The following is a 14,001-nucleotide window of genomic DNA, read 5'->3' as shown; positions in this document are numbered from 1 at the left end:
AGAGCCTGCTGGGAGATCACCACGTGACTCACGCCCCGCCCACTCCCCCGCCCTGGGCCCGGGGTGGCCCTGCTCGCATTGATGCCGGGATGCCATTGCTCTTCCGCCCTCCTGGCTCACGTCCACTCCAGGCTTTGGGGTAAGGAAGATTCCTGGGCAGCCACTGATCCTCGGGTCTTCAGGGCCTGCTGGCAACATTTGCACGCACCTCCTGTTCTCGAAAGGCTCCTGCCCATTTTCTCACCCATGGGCCCCCACAACTTGGCAGGACCCTGTAAGTCCTGGATATTGGCATTCTTGCCAACTACAGACTGATGGGCCGGGGTTCTGCCCCAATGTGTATTTTTTCTTCTTAGTGAGGTGTCACTGGGCTCTCTAAGCACTTGGGAGCCTCTGTTTTCTTACCTGAAAACTGGGTATTCAGGTTCTCAGAATTGGATGAACACTTGCGCTGTGAAACAAAGGGTACCCAAGAGGCATTAGGAGGATTAGCTTTTATTATAGTCTCAGGAATGTCTCCAAAACGTGAATAAGCCGACACAGAAGAGAAACGTGGAATAGTATTCCTTAAAAAATTGAAAGAACCAGCACTTAAAGGCACTGAGTCTGGGTAGTTTTACAGAGTAATTCTTTACTGGTTCAATTGTGAAAAAACAGACTTTCTTAAGCCCAAAGGTATTAATTGCCAAATGTATTAAATGCCAAAATGTATTAATTTACCAGGACAGAAATCAAGATGGCAAAAGATCCCACTGGCTTTTAGAGACTATAGACGTTGTGGGGTTTTATATTTGGAAAACCAAGCTCACATAAGCTTCAGTTTAAAAAATAAGTTTTATTTCACGAGGTCATGTGTTTAAAGTCTTAGGCAGACTTGAAGAGGTGCTATATGCTGAGTGCTAGTCAGGAGGAAAAAGAGCTGCAGAGTTTGTGAAGTTCACCAGCTGCGGAATTGGTCTGAACAGATTGCCCCTATCAGTGGCAGCACCTGGCAGGGCCAGCTCTCCTGAAAGCCAGATCATGTCAGAGAGATGTCATCGGCCAAACCTGATTTAAATCGGAGGTAGCAGATATATTACTGGGCATCAAAGAAAGTATAGAGCTTCTCCCTGTTCTTAATGTGGGGTCAACATATTTTTCTTTTGACTAGATCCCATGCTACAACATGGAGTTTCCCAAACTTTTTCACAACCTGGCACAGAGTATGAAAAAATGTCACACTGGAATGACTAGTTAAGACCACTGCAGTGGGAATCACCACCTTGCACCTCCAGCCCCTTAAGGCTAAAGGGGTAAGTGTCTATTTCTGTAATCTTTCTTATACCCTCATTTTACCCCTTGCTAGTGTGAAGTTTGTTTGTTTATTTTAATGGGGTAACATTGATTGACAACCTTGTATGTTATCCAGAGGCATAGGATGCATTGTTGCCACACCACAGCCACCACCAAGGCAGCAAGAATCCACCATCACAGTCAGTTATGTGCCCTACCCCTCTCCCTCAGGTAGCCTCAATTCTGTCAGATTCTACAGTTTGTTACTGATTTGGTTTTATCTTACACTTCATTTTTCTTCTCTATAGTCCTCATATGAGTGAAACCATATTTATCTTTCCCCTTCTGATTTATTTCATTTAGATTAATCCCTTCCATTTCTATTTGTGTTGTTACAAATTGCAATATTTTATCTTTTTAATAGCTGAGTAATATTCCATGTGTATAGACCACATCTTCCTAGTCTATCTGTGTTTGGGCACTTTGGTTGTTTCTATAACTTGGCTAGTGTAAATTGTACTGCAATGAACAAAGGAATGGATGTATCCCTTCAAATCAGCATTTTTGTATTCTTTTGGTAGCTATATAAAAGTAGAATTTCTGGATCATATGGTAGATCCATTTTTAAGATTTTGAGTTATTGCCATACCGTTTTCATAGGGACTGGATCAGACTAAACCTAATAGTTTTAGGAAGTTTCATTTTTTTTCACCACCTCCTCCTCAACATTTGTTACTGGGCTTTTTTGTGTGTGTGTTTTTGATTTTGATTTGCATTTCCCTGATAAATGATAATGAACATTTTCATGTGCCTGTTGGCCATCTGTGTAACTTCTTTCAAGAAGTGCATATTTGGCTCTTCTGCCCATGTTTTTGATTGTGTTGTTTTCTTTTTTTTTTTTAAAGATTTATTTCTACAAGAACTGGGGTACAGGCCAGATGTGTGGGAGGGTGAGAGGATTCACCACAGACAGAGTGGGGAACAGAACAGGCAAACTGACTGAGATACACTGCTAAGGAGAGCAGTGGGTGAGACAGGAGAGGTCTGCCGTGCCATGTGGGTTGCTCCATGGCCGGTGAGGATTGAACTGGCACTGCAGAGGCTGCAGACAGCTTCACAGCGTCACACTTAACTACCTGCACCACCAGGGAGGCACCTGGGTTATTTTCTTATAGCTGAATTGTATGAGTTTATTGTAGCTCTTTGCAATTAGCCCCTGGTCAAATGTATGGTGTGCAAATATCAATATTTTCTCCCATTCAGTAAGGTGTCTTTTTGTTTTAGTGTGCAGAAACTTTTTAGTTTGACAGAGTCCCAGTTGTTTATAGTATCTTTTGTTTCTCTTGCCGTTGGAGACAAACACACAAAGACATCACTGGTGCCTGTGTTTTGATGATGATTTTTTCCCAAGTATTTTATGATTTGGGGTCTTACAGTCAAGACTTTTATCCATTTTGCATTAATTTTTGTGTCTGGTGTGAGATAGTTTCATTCTTCGGCATGTACCTCTCCAGTTTTCCCAACAGCATTTATTGAAGAGGCTTTCCTTTCTCCAATGGATAGTCTTGGCTTCTTTGTCATCGATTAACGGTCCATATAAATGTTGGTTTATTTCTCAGTTCTCAATTCTACTCCATTATCTACATGTGTTTTTGGTCCATTATCATAGTGTTTTGATTACTATAGATTTGCCTGGAAGTGTGATACACCACTCTTCTTCTGTTTGCCAGGATATAAGATGGCAGTGAGGAACAACCTCCAAGCCAGTGGGTGGCGCTCCCAACCAGCTCAGTGGTAGAAAGTGGAGCTTTCTAGATTCTACTGCACGATGTCAAGTCAATGGTAGAAGGTGTTGCTTTCCAGACTCCACCTCAAGTGAGGGCTGCTGAGCAAATGGGGTAGAGCTGGGTCTTTTGGACAGTTAAACTGCTGGTGTCTTTGGAGGGGCGTCTTTGGAGAAGTCACCAGCTTGCTCATGCGGCTTTAGCTTAGACCTCAGTGTCTGCTCAATGGGTGCTCTCTGGGGTAGGAGATGTGCCAGCTTATAAATTCTCTCCATTTAGCCTCTTCCTTTAGTATGTAAACAAATCCTTTTTATTTCTGTGTCCTGTATTCGTAAGTGCACAAGCAAAAATTCTCCAACTGGGCAGTTCCCTTTATTTCTCCTGGTTTGCTATATTTCAAGAGCATGTATAAATGAGAATTACTTCTGTAGCTTTCACACAATTGTAGTATTGAGCACACACATCCTTCACATTCAAAATGTTATGTATAATTTGATTGGTGGTGGGCGGATCAACATGGCGGTGAGGAAATGCTGCGAGTAAGATCTCCCATTAAAAAAAAGTTAATAGGGAGGAAAAGCGACAGGTCCCAGTGAGAACTGGGACACGGAAGATAAATGGACGACTCCAGCAAACTACCCGAAGAAGAAAGTTGCCATAAAAGAGGACTAGAAGGGAGGAAAGCTCAGAACCCTGCTACCCTCCCCCACCCACAAAGTCGGCACTCTCCGACCAACAGAAAGGAAGAAAAAACAAACTAAAACAACCAACAAGAACAAACTACGCATCAAGCAGAACTGTGAGTGGAAAGGAACTATTTCAGCCACCACACACCGTGAACTGGAGCTGTGGAGAACCCTGCAGGATTTGCCACGGAGGTGAGCAAATGGCTCCAGGAGCCATTAGAGAAAAACAGAGACTCCCGGAGACCTGCACACAACCCCGGGCCAGCGTGTAAGCTTGCGCGGAAAAGCGGCGCGCTTGAAAAGCAAACGCGGATCGTGGCTGCCCAGTTACCCACGCCTGCGACTTAGGCTTGCAGGGAGACGCACGGGGGCCCTCACTGAGGTGAAAGTCCCTCACTGAGTAATCAGAAACCAGGCGCCCAGACACGGGAGCGGGGTGCAAAAGGCGCCATTTCTGCGGACACTGAACTGGGCTACAGCCCGCGTCCTGGACCTGAGGGCTTTGGAACTGAGACCCGGGACACGAAATTCGGGGCGTGGGTTCCCCATGATGGTGGGGCACAAGGCAGACACAGCACCCCAAAGCCGTTGAGGTTTTCCCTACCATTCCCACTCTGTTTCCTGTCCCACGGGGTGAAAAAAACAGCTCCCCAAGGACACTAGGAGAGATCTCTGGCGCCACCTAGCGACCAGAAAAAAAGTCACTAACACCCCATAGAACAGGGACCTTTCTTCAGTAAAGACTGCTTAAAACCAGCAGAAGGCTCCCGGAGGAGCCAGTGGTGAGCTGGGAAGTTAGCCCACGCCAGGCCCCTTCCAACCAGCAGTCTGAGCCCACAGGGGGAGAGGACACCCACGGCTGGGGCATACTGGGCGCGCAGAAGAGTGTGCCTGAGACCGGACGCGCAGGGAGTGCGTCCCGCATCGCCATTTTAGAACAGGGACATTTCTTCAGTAAAGACTGCCTGAAACCAGCAGAAGGCTCCCTCAGGAGCCAGAGGTGAGCGGGGAAGTTCGCCCATGCCAGGCCCCTTCTGGCCTGCAGTCCAAGCCCAGAGGGGGAGCGGGAACCCACCGCCAGGGCAGACCAGGCGCACAGGGGAGTAGGTCCCCACATCGGCATTTTAGAACAGGGACCTTTCTTCAGTAAAGACTGCTTGAAACCGACAGATGGCTCCCGGAGGAGCCAGAGGGGAGCAGAGAAGCTCACCCAAGATGCCGGCCAGTCCCAGCAACACAGTGTCCTAATGCATACAACAAATTAGAAAACAGGCAGTAGGGAGTAGAAGAACCACACACAACCTAGCAACTCCTCAGGAAAAAAGCACACCACAAAAAGAAAACCACCCCCCCAGATTGCAACGACAGTAACTTGGAAGAACTTCTGAGCCTTCCAGAAAGAGAATTTAAAATTGCCATGATTAAAAAAGTGACAGAACTCATAAAGGAAAACAATGATATGGGAAAAATAATCAACGATCAGAAGAATGAAATTGAGTCCCTAAAGAGGGAAGCAAAAGAAATGCAGGAGATCAAAGAATTAATGGAGGCACTAAAGAACTCTGGGAAAAGCAATGAAAGCAGAATAGATGAAATGGAAGAATGAATAAGTACTCTTGAAGACACAGAAATAAAAAGAACCAAAACAGAAAAGAAAAGAGAAGTACGAAGGAAAAAGACAAAAGAAGACTTTGGGAACTATCTGACTCCATGAGGAAAGGAAATATAAGAGTTAGAGGACTACCAGAAGGAGAGGAGAGAGATGTAGGAACAGAGAAAATATTCAAGGAGATAATTGAAGAGAACTTCCCAAATGTGAACAAGGAGCTGAAAATTGATATACAAGAAGCAAGAAGAACACCAAACTTCCACGACAAAAGGAAAAATACAACAAGACACATAATAGTAAAGCTCCCAAGAATCCAGGACAAGGAAAAAATAATGAAGCTGACAAGAGTGAAGAAACAGATAACATTCAAAGGAAAGCCAATCAGGCTGACATCAGACTTCTCCGAAGAAACACTATGGGCTAGGAGAGAGTGGAGGGACATAGTCAACAGACTCCAAGAAAACAGATGCCAACCAAGAATACTCTATCCTGCAAAGCTCTCCTTCCTCTATGAAGAAAGATTAAGGACCTTCCCAAACAGAAACTCTGGAATTTCATTACGACTAAACCCCCACTCTAAAAAATACTACAAGGAATCCTAAAGCCAGAACCTCAGAGGGACGAATAACAACGAAAGAAGGCCCCCCCAAAAAAAGTTATTAAAAGAATAAATAAATAAAATCAAAGGAAAGACAAACACAATGGCAAATACAGATGCTAACATATAAATATTAACTCTAAATGTAAATGGACTAAACTCTTCAATAAAAAGACACAGAGTCGCAGGCTGGATTAAGAAACAAAACCCAACCTTTTGCTGTCTCCAGGAAACACCACTACAAAAGATGAAAATAGACTCAAAGTTAAAGGATGGAAAACAATCCTACAAGTAAATGGACCAAAAAAGAAAGCAGGAACAGCTATACTTATATCAGATAAAGCAGATTTCAAACTCAAAAAGATAAAAAGAAACCCCAAGGGTCACTACATTATGATCAAGGGGACAATACTTCAAGAAGAAATAACACTCATTAACATATATTCACCAAACGAAGGAGCACCAAAATATATCAGACAACTGTTGTCATCTCTGAAAACAGACATCAGAGAAAACACATACGTAGTGGGAGACTTCAACACACCACTATCAACAATGGATAGATCAACAAGACAAAAAATAAGTAAAGAAACTAAATCTCTAAATAAGGACCTAGAGGGCCTCCCCGGTGGCGCAGCGGTTGAGCGCTGGGTTGCGAAGCTGCCCGCAACCTCTGCAGCGCCAGTTCCATCCCCGGCTGCTCCTCAGCCACAGGAGGAGGGTCCCGCATGGTGTGCAGAGCTCTCCTGCCACCTGCTGCTCCCCTCAGCAGTGTACTTTGGTCCTTCTGCCTGCTCTGCTCCCCGCTTTGGCTCTGGTGAATTCTCTTACCCTCCTGTGCTTCTGACTGTACCCAGTGCTTGTATAAATAAATAAATAAATCTTAAAAATAAATAAATAAAATGTTTCCCTTCATTTAAAAAAAAAAAAAAGGTGGGCCTCCCGGGTGGCGCAGCTGTTGAGCACCGGGTTGCAAAGCTGCCCGTGGCCTCTGTGGCGCCAGTTCGATCCCCGGCTGCTCCCCGGCTACCAGAGGAGGGTCCCACATGGCGAGCAGACCTCTCCTGCCGCCCGCTGCTCCCCTCAGCAGTGTACTTCGGTCCTTCTGCCTGCTCCGCTCCCCGCTCTGGCTCTGGTGAATTCTCTCACCCTCCCGCGCTTCTGACTGTACCCAGTGCTTGTATAAATAAAATAAATAAAATATTAAAAAAAAATAAAAAAATAAATAATAATAAAAAAAAAAGGGCCTAGAGCGTTTGGGCTTAACAGACATCTATAGAACACTAAACCCAAAAAAAACAGAGTACACATTTTTCTCAAGCACACACGGATCATTCTCCAGGATCGATCACATACAGGGGCACAAGACAAACATCAACAGATACACCAAGATTGAAATCATACCAACCATCTTTTCTGACCATGAAGGCATCAAACTAGAAATAAACCATAAAAAGAAGGCAAGGAACTCTCCTACCTCATGGAGATTAGAAACCACACTACTGGAAGACCACTGGACTAATGAGGAGATAAAAGAAGAAATTAAAAAATTCTTTGAATTGAATGACAAGGAGGACACCAATATCCTAAATGTATGGGATGCAGCAAAAGCAGTGATAAGAGGAAAATATATAGCAATAGAGGCTCACATCAAGAAACAAGAAAGAACTCAAAGAAACAACCTAATCTCAAACCTCAAAGATCTAGAAAAAGAACAACAAAAAAAAAACCCAAAACCAGTAGAAGAAAAGAAATAATAAAAACCAAAGCAGAAATAAATGAAATTGGAAAAAAAAAAAAAAAACAATCCAAAAGATCAACGAAACCAAGAGCTGGTTCTTCGAAAAAATAAATAAAATAGACAAACCCCTAGCCAGGCTCACAAAGGAAAAAAGGGAGAAAGCACAAATAAACAGGATCATAAATGAAAGAGGAGAAATCAAAACGGACACAGCAGAAATCAAAAGAATCAGTAACTACTATGAACAGTTATATGGAAACAAGTTCAACAATCTAGAGGAGATGGACAAATTCCTACAACTCTACAATCACTCAAAGCTAGATAAAGAAGAAATGGAACACCTAAACAGACCAATTACAAGCAGCAAAATTGAAATGGTAATCAAAAACCTCCCCAAAAACAAAAGCCCAGGACCTGATGGATTTACAAATGAATTCTACCAAACATTCAGAGACGAATTAGTGCCTATCCTTCACAAACTCTTCCAAAAAATTGAGAAGGAAGGGACAATACCAAACACGTTCTATGAAGCCAACATTACACTAATACCAAAACTGAACAAGGACAACACAAAAAAGGAAAACTACAGGCCAATCTCCCTAATGAACACTGATGCAAAAATCGTCAATAAAATTTTAGCTATCAGAATCCAACAATGTATCCATAAGATAATTCACCACGACCAAGTAGGATTCATGCCAGGGACACAAGGATCGTTCAACATCCAAAAATCAATCAACGTTATCCAATACATCAACAAAAAGAAATATAAAAACCATATGATAATATCAATAGATGCTGAGAAAGCTTTCAACAAAGTGCAACACCCATTCATGATAAAAGCCCTTGAAATTCTTGGGATACAAGGAACATACCTCAACATCATAAAGGCCATATATGACAAGCCAACAGCCAGTATCATTCTCAATGGTGAAAAGCTGAAAGCAATTCCATTAAATTCGGGAACAAGACAAGGATGTCCACTCTCACCACTGCTTTTCAATATAATACTGGAAGTCCTAGCCAGAGCAATAAGACAAGAGAAAGACATCCAAGGAATCCAAATAGGAAAAGAAGAAGTCAAACTATCACTATTTGCAGATGATATGATAATATACATAGAGAACCCCCAAAACTCCACAGAAAAACTAATTCAACTCATCAATCAGTTCAGTAAAGTGGCAGGATACTAAATCAACACGCAAAAGTCAGTAGCCTTCCTATACACAATAAATCTGAAGAAGAAGAAATAAAAAAAAATCCCTTTTATTATCAAAAAAAAATCAAATATTTGGGAATAAATCTAACAAAAGAGGTAAAGGACCTATACAAAGAAAACTATAAAACACTTTTAAAAGAAATAGAAGAAGACACAAAGAAATGGAAAGACATCCCCTGCTCATGGACTGGAAGAATAAACATTATTAAAATGGCCATCCTACCAAAAGCAATATACAGATTCAATGCTATTCCAATCAAAATTTCAATGTCATTCTTCAAAGAAATAGAACAATTATTGATGAAATTCATATGGAATCACCAAAAACCCTGAAAAGCCAAAGCTCACCTGCAAAAAAAAGAAGGGAATGGAGGCATCACACTCCCAGACTTCAAACTATACTACGAAGCCATAATCATCAAAACTGCATGGTATTGGAACAAGAACAGACATACAGACCAATGGAATCAAATAGAAAATCCAGAAATAAACCCACAGATTTATGCATTGGAGCAAAGAAAGATTGTTCAATAAATGGTGCTGGGAAAACTGGGTCACTACATGCAAAAGAATGAAGCTTGACCACTACCTCACACCATACACAAAAATCAACTCAAAATGGATTAAAGAACTAGACATAAGACCTGAAACCATAAAATACATAGAAGGAAATATAGGCGAAACACTACGTGATGTTCATATCAAAGACATCTTTATATCTTTACATCTTTACATCACCCAAAGCAGTGATAGTGAAGGCAAAGATAAACAGCTGGGACTACATCAAATTAAAGAGCTTCTGGGCCTCCCCGGTGGCGCAGCGGTTGAGCGCTGGGTTGCGAAGCTGTCCGCGGCCTCTGCAGCGCCGGTTCGATCCCCGGCTGCTCCCCGGCCACCGGAGGAGGGTCCCACACGGTGCGCAGACCTCTCTTGCAGCCCGCTGCTCCCCTCAGCAGTGTACTTCGGTCCTTCTGCCTACTCTGCTCCCCGCTCTGGCTCTGGTGAATTCTCTCACCCTCCCGCGCTTCTGACTGTACCCAGTGCATGTATAAACAAAACAAACAAATAAATAAATAAAATAAAAGCATGCCTCTATAAAAAAAAAATTTAAAAAAAAAGGAAAAAAAAAATAAAGAGCTTCTGCACAGCAAAAGAGACAATAACAAAAACAAAGAGAAATCCCACCAACTGGGAGAACATTTTTGCACACAACACTAATGATAAAGAACTGATCACAAAAATCTGCAAAGAGCTGATGAGACTCAACAAAATCAAAGAAAATAATCCAGTCAAAAAATGGGCAGAAGAGGGCCTCCCCGGTGGCGCAGCGGTTGAGCGCTGGGTTGCGAAGCTGCCGGCGACCTCTGCGGCGCTGGTTCGATCCCCGGCTGCTCCCCGGCCACCAGAGGAGGGTCCCACATGGCGCGCAGACCTCTCCTGCCGCCCGCTGCTCCCCTCAGCAGTGTACTTTGGTCCTTCTGCCTGCTCTGCTCCCTGCTCTGGCTCTGGTGAATTCTCTCACCCTCCCGCGCTTCTGACTGTACCCAGTGCATGTATAAACAAAGAAACAAACAAATAAATAAATAAAAAACATGCCTCTATAAAAAAAAAAAAAATGGGCAGAAGAGCTAAAAAGAAACTTCTCTGAAGAGGAAATGCAAATGGCCAACAGGCATATGAAAAAATGTTCAACATCACTTGTAATCAGGGAAATGCAAATCAAAACTACCATGAGATACCATCTTACACCAGTGAGAATGGCACATATTAAAAAAGCTAACAACAACAAATGTTGGCAAGGGTGTGGAGAAAAAGGAACTCTTCTGCACTGTTGGTGGGAGTGCAAACTGGTCCAACCACTATGGAGAGCTGTGTGGAGATTTCTGGACCTACTAAACATAGAGCTTGCATATGATCCAGCAATTCCACTCCTAGGTATTTACCCAAAGGACACAGAAACATCAATTCCAAAGGGCACCTGCACCCCTATGTTTATAGCAGCACTATTTACAATAGCTAAGCTTTGGAAACAACCCAAATGCCCAAAAATAGATGACTGGATCAAGAAGATGTGGTACATATATACCATGGAATATTACTCAGCATTCAAGAAAGATAAACACATGCAATTTGCAGCAACACGGATGGCGCTGGAAGGGATCATGCTCAACGAAATAAGCCAGAAAGAAAAAGAAAAATACCGGATGGTCTCACTCATAGCAGGAATCTAGAAAACTTAAATAAGGGACCAGGAAAATGAATAACTATGAGAAATTGAAAATCAAAATCAACAAAAAACTATGAACCAAAGACACTCTATGGGGGGTAGGGAGCAGGAGGGGAGGGATTGGGGTCAAAATTAGGGGGTTGCAATTGTATGGGGAATATAAAAATAAAATTTATTATAAAAAATGTTATGTATACTGTCCAGTATATCCTGTTATTCTGTACACACACTCTGAAGCCTAATTTTGTACTTTTGTGAGTTCTGAAAATCTGGAGGTTATCTTTGAAACTCAAAATGTCATTCAGGTATTGTTAGTTTTGCTTTGACTACAACAGGACTTTTTATCTGAAGAGCAAAGTTTTTCTTCAGCTCAAAAAAACTATCTTTTCTAAAGAATGCTTTTCTATTTGTTCTGGAATTTTCTTATAGATATGCCAATAACCCACATATTGCATGCCCATTCTATCTTCTGCAATTTTTTTAATATTTTGTTTTATATAATTCTTACATCATATTTCATTTTTGCACAATGTATGCATTTTCATTTTGGTTATATTCCCCATACAATCACTCCCCGCCCTTATTTTGACCCAATCCTTCCTCTCCCCCCACCCCCTGTAGTGTGTCTCTGGTTTATAGTTGCTTGTTGATTTTTACTTTGTATTAATTAGTCTTTTTTCCTGGTCCCTCATTTAGGTTTTCTAAATTCCTGCTATGAGTGAGACCATCCGGTATTTTTCTTTTACTTTCTGACTTATTTCACTGAGCATGATCCTTTCTAGCTCCATCCATGTTGCTGCAAACTGCATGTGTTTAATCTTTTTTGATTGCTGAGTAATATTCCATTGTGTATATGTACCACATCTTCTTGATCCAGTCATCTTTTTTTGGGCATTTGGGTTGTTTCCATAGCTTAGCTATTGTAAATAGTGCTGCTATAAACATAGGGGTGCAGGTGCCCTTTGGAATTAATGTTTGTGTGTCATTTGGGTAAATACCTAGGAGTGGAATTGCTGGATCATATGGAAGCTCTATCTTTAGTAGGTTGAGGAATCTCCACACAGCTCTCCATAGTGCTTGGGCCAATTTGCACTCCCACCAGCAGTGCAGGAGAGTTCCTTTTTCTCCACACCCTCGCCAACATTTGTTGTTGCTAGTTTTTTTAATATGTGCCATTCTCACCGGTGTAAGATGGTTATCTCATTGTGGTTTTGATTTGTATTTCCTTGATTACAAGTGATGTTGAACATTTTTTCATATGCCTGTTGGCCATTTTTCAGCAATTGTTTTTGAGGATGCAGTAACACAGAGAACCAAGGACAAAAGCAGTTCATAAATTCAGGTTTGTCTAAAGGCAACAGTTCTGCAGTGGAAAAAATTTTGAGGAGCAATGATGAGCCTTCTGATGCGAGTATACTGGGAGAGGGTTACATGAGATCAGCGAGAACTGTGGGGTCTTGTTGCCATTGTACACTTAGTTTGTAAGTGTGAAAAAATGTCATTGAAGGATTTTAATGGGGCAGTGAGGATGTGATTTACATTTCACTGTCAAGATCACTTTCCCAATTTAAAGGAAGATGCTCTGTTGGTAGGAAGAGATGAATGTGGTTTAGACTAAGTTGGTAACAGTGTAGAGGTCAGAAGAGGGGAGATTCAAGATAACTGTGAGTAATAAAATCAACAGGATTTGTTAGTCACCTAGATATAGAAATGAAAGAATCAAGAATGACCAAGATTTCTAGCTCGGAACACCTGGTAGGTTTCTGATATACAAAAGACTGTGTTTAGAAGATAAAAATAAAGATTAGGAACAAAGTTAACTGTTTTAATGGAGATTCTAAAATAAATAAAAGTATAGTTTTCTCTAACTTAACGAGCAAGAGGTAAGCAGTCCAGAACTGGCAGGCAGTTGTGCCACAACATCTGGCTTAGCACTGGGCTCAAGGCAGCTGCTCCAGTTACCACCAATTCCAGCCAGTGAAAAGGGAAAAGAGAATATGGAGGCCAAACAATTTCATTTTCCAGGATGTATCTTGGAAATCACTTGTATCATCCAAAGAGAGAAGAAGGTCTGAGAACAAGTATTAAGAGACACTAACACCTACAGTCCAGTTAAAAGGAAGAAATTAACAACGACGACTGGAACAGTTACTAATTGGGAGCAAAGAGCAGTAGAAAAGAAATTTTCCTGGCTGTGCCCTGGACAGGATGGCATGAAACAGGGAAATCAGTATGGGCAAGAAAGTGAGTTGAAGAAGAAGAGGTAGAGAAAAGGAATTGGCTCAGGTAGCTGGCCTTCACAAGGTAAGAAAGACCCTATAATAAATGTGAGGAACACTAGCAAATTGGGCTCTAAAACAACATACTCTTTCAGCTCAAGAGGACAGCCCTAATATTTTGGGCTGGAAGAAAGGGTTGTAGGGCTATCACCTTAGGTAGGAAATATGTGACAATCTCCCAAAAGGAATTCTTGGGAGATGAGGTTCTTTCACATTTAAAAACAACAACAAAACATGTCTTTTAGCAAGAAAAACCAGTAACATTTCTTTATCACCATCTCCTAAAATCACCCAAAGGCATATATAACTCCAGTGAAAAGGACTGTGTTCGGAGCACTGGGAAAGGCAGTGTCACCCACAACGTGGCTGGACCCTCTCCTGGCCTTGGACCTGGAACTGTTTGTCACTGGGAGATAGAGGCCTCACAGCCTGTGCTGCACTTGTCACCTTGTATGGGAATTTTTCCGGTTCAGACTCAACGTGTGCACCTTTGTTCTGCTCACACATGTGCATCCCATGCACCTCGCCAAGACCACTACTCTACCTGTTCCCTGTGGGGAAAAGCTAGGATCCACCTACTGCAGTA

The 14,001-nt window shown here is 42.1% G+C and overlaps 1 long non-coding RNA gene across 1 annotated transcript; it reads left to right on the top strand.

Moving 5' to 3' along the window:
• Nucleotides 1-52: 52 nt before the first annotated feature.
• On the top strand, nt 53-12,550 carry LOC119250398 (uncharacterized). Its single transcript, XR_005126286.2, has 3 exons — nt 53-139; nt 1,151-1,292; nt 12,417-12,550. It is a non-coding gene; the product is annotated as an uncharacterized LOC119250398 (long non-coding RNA).
• Nucleotides 12,551-14,001: the final 1,451 nt, after the last annotated feature.

The sequence above is a fragment of the Talpa occidentalis genome, unplaced genomic scaffold, assembly GCF_014898055.3.
Source record: "Talpa occidentalis isolate TD23 unplaced genomic scaffold, MPIMG_talOcc4v2.1 talOcc4.17, whole genome shotgun sequence".
Classification (NCBI taxonomy): domain Eukaryota; kingdom Metazoa; phylum Chordata; class Mammalia; order Eulipotyphla; family Talpidae; genus Talpa; species Talpa occidentalis.
This window is presented reverse-complemented; position numbering and strand designations above follow the sequence as displayed.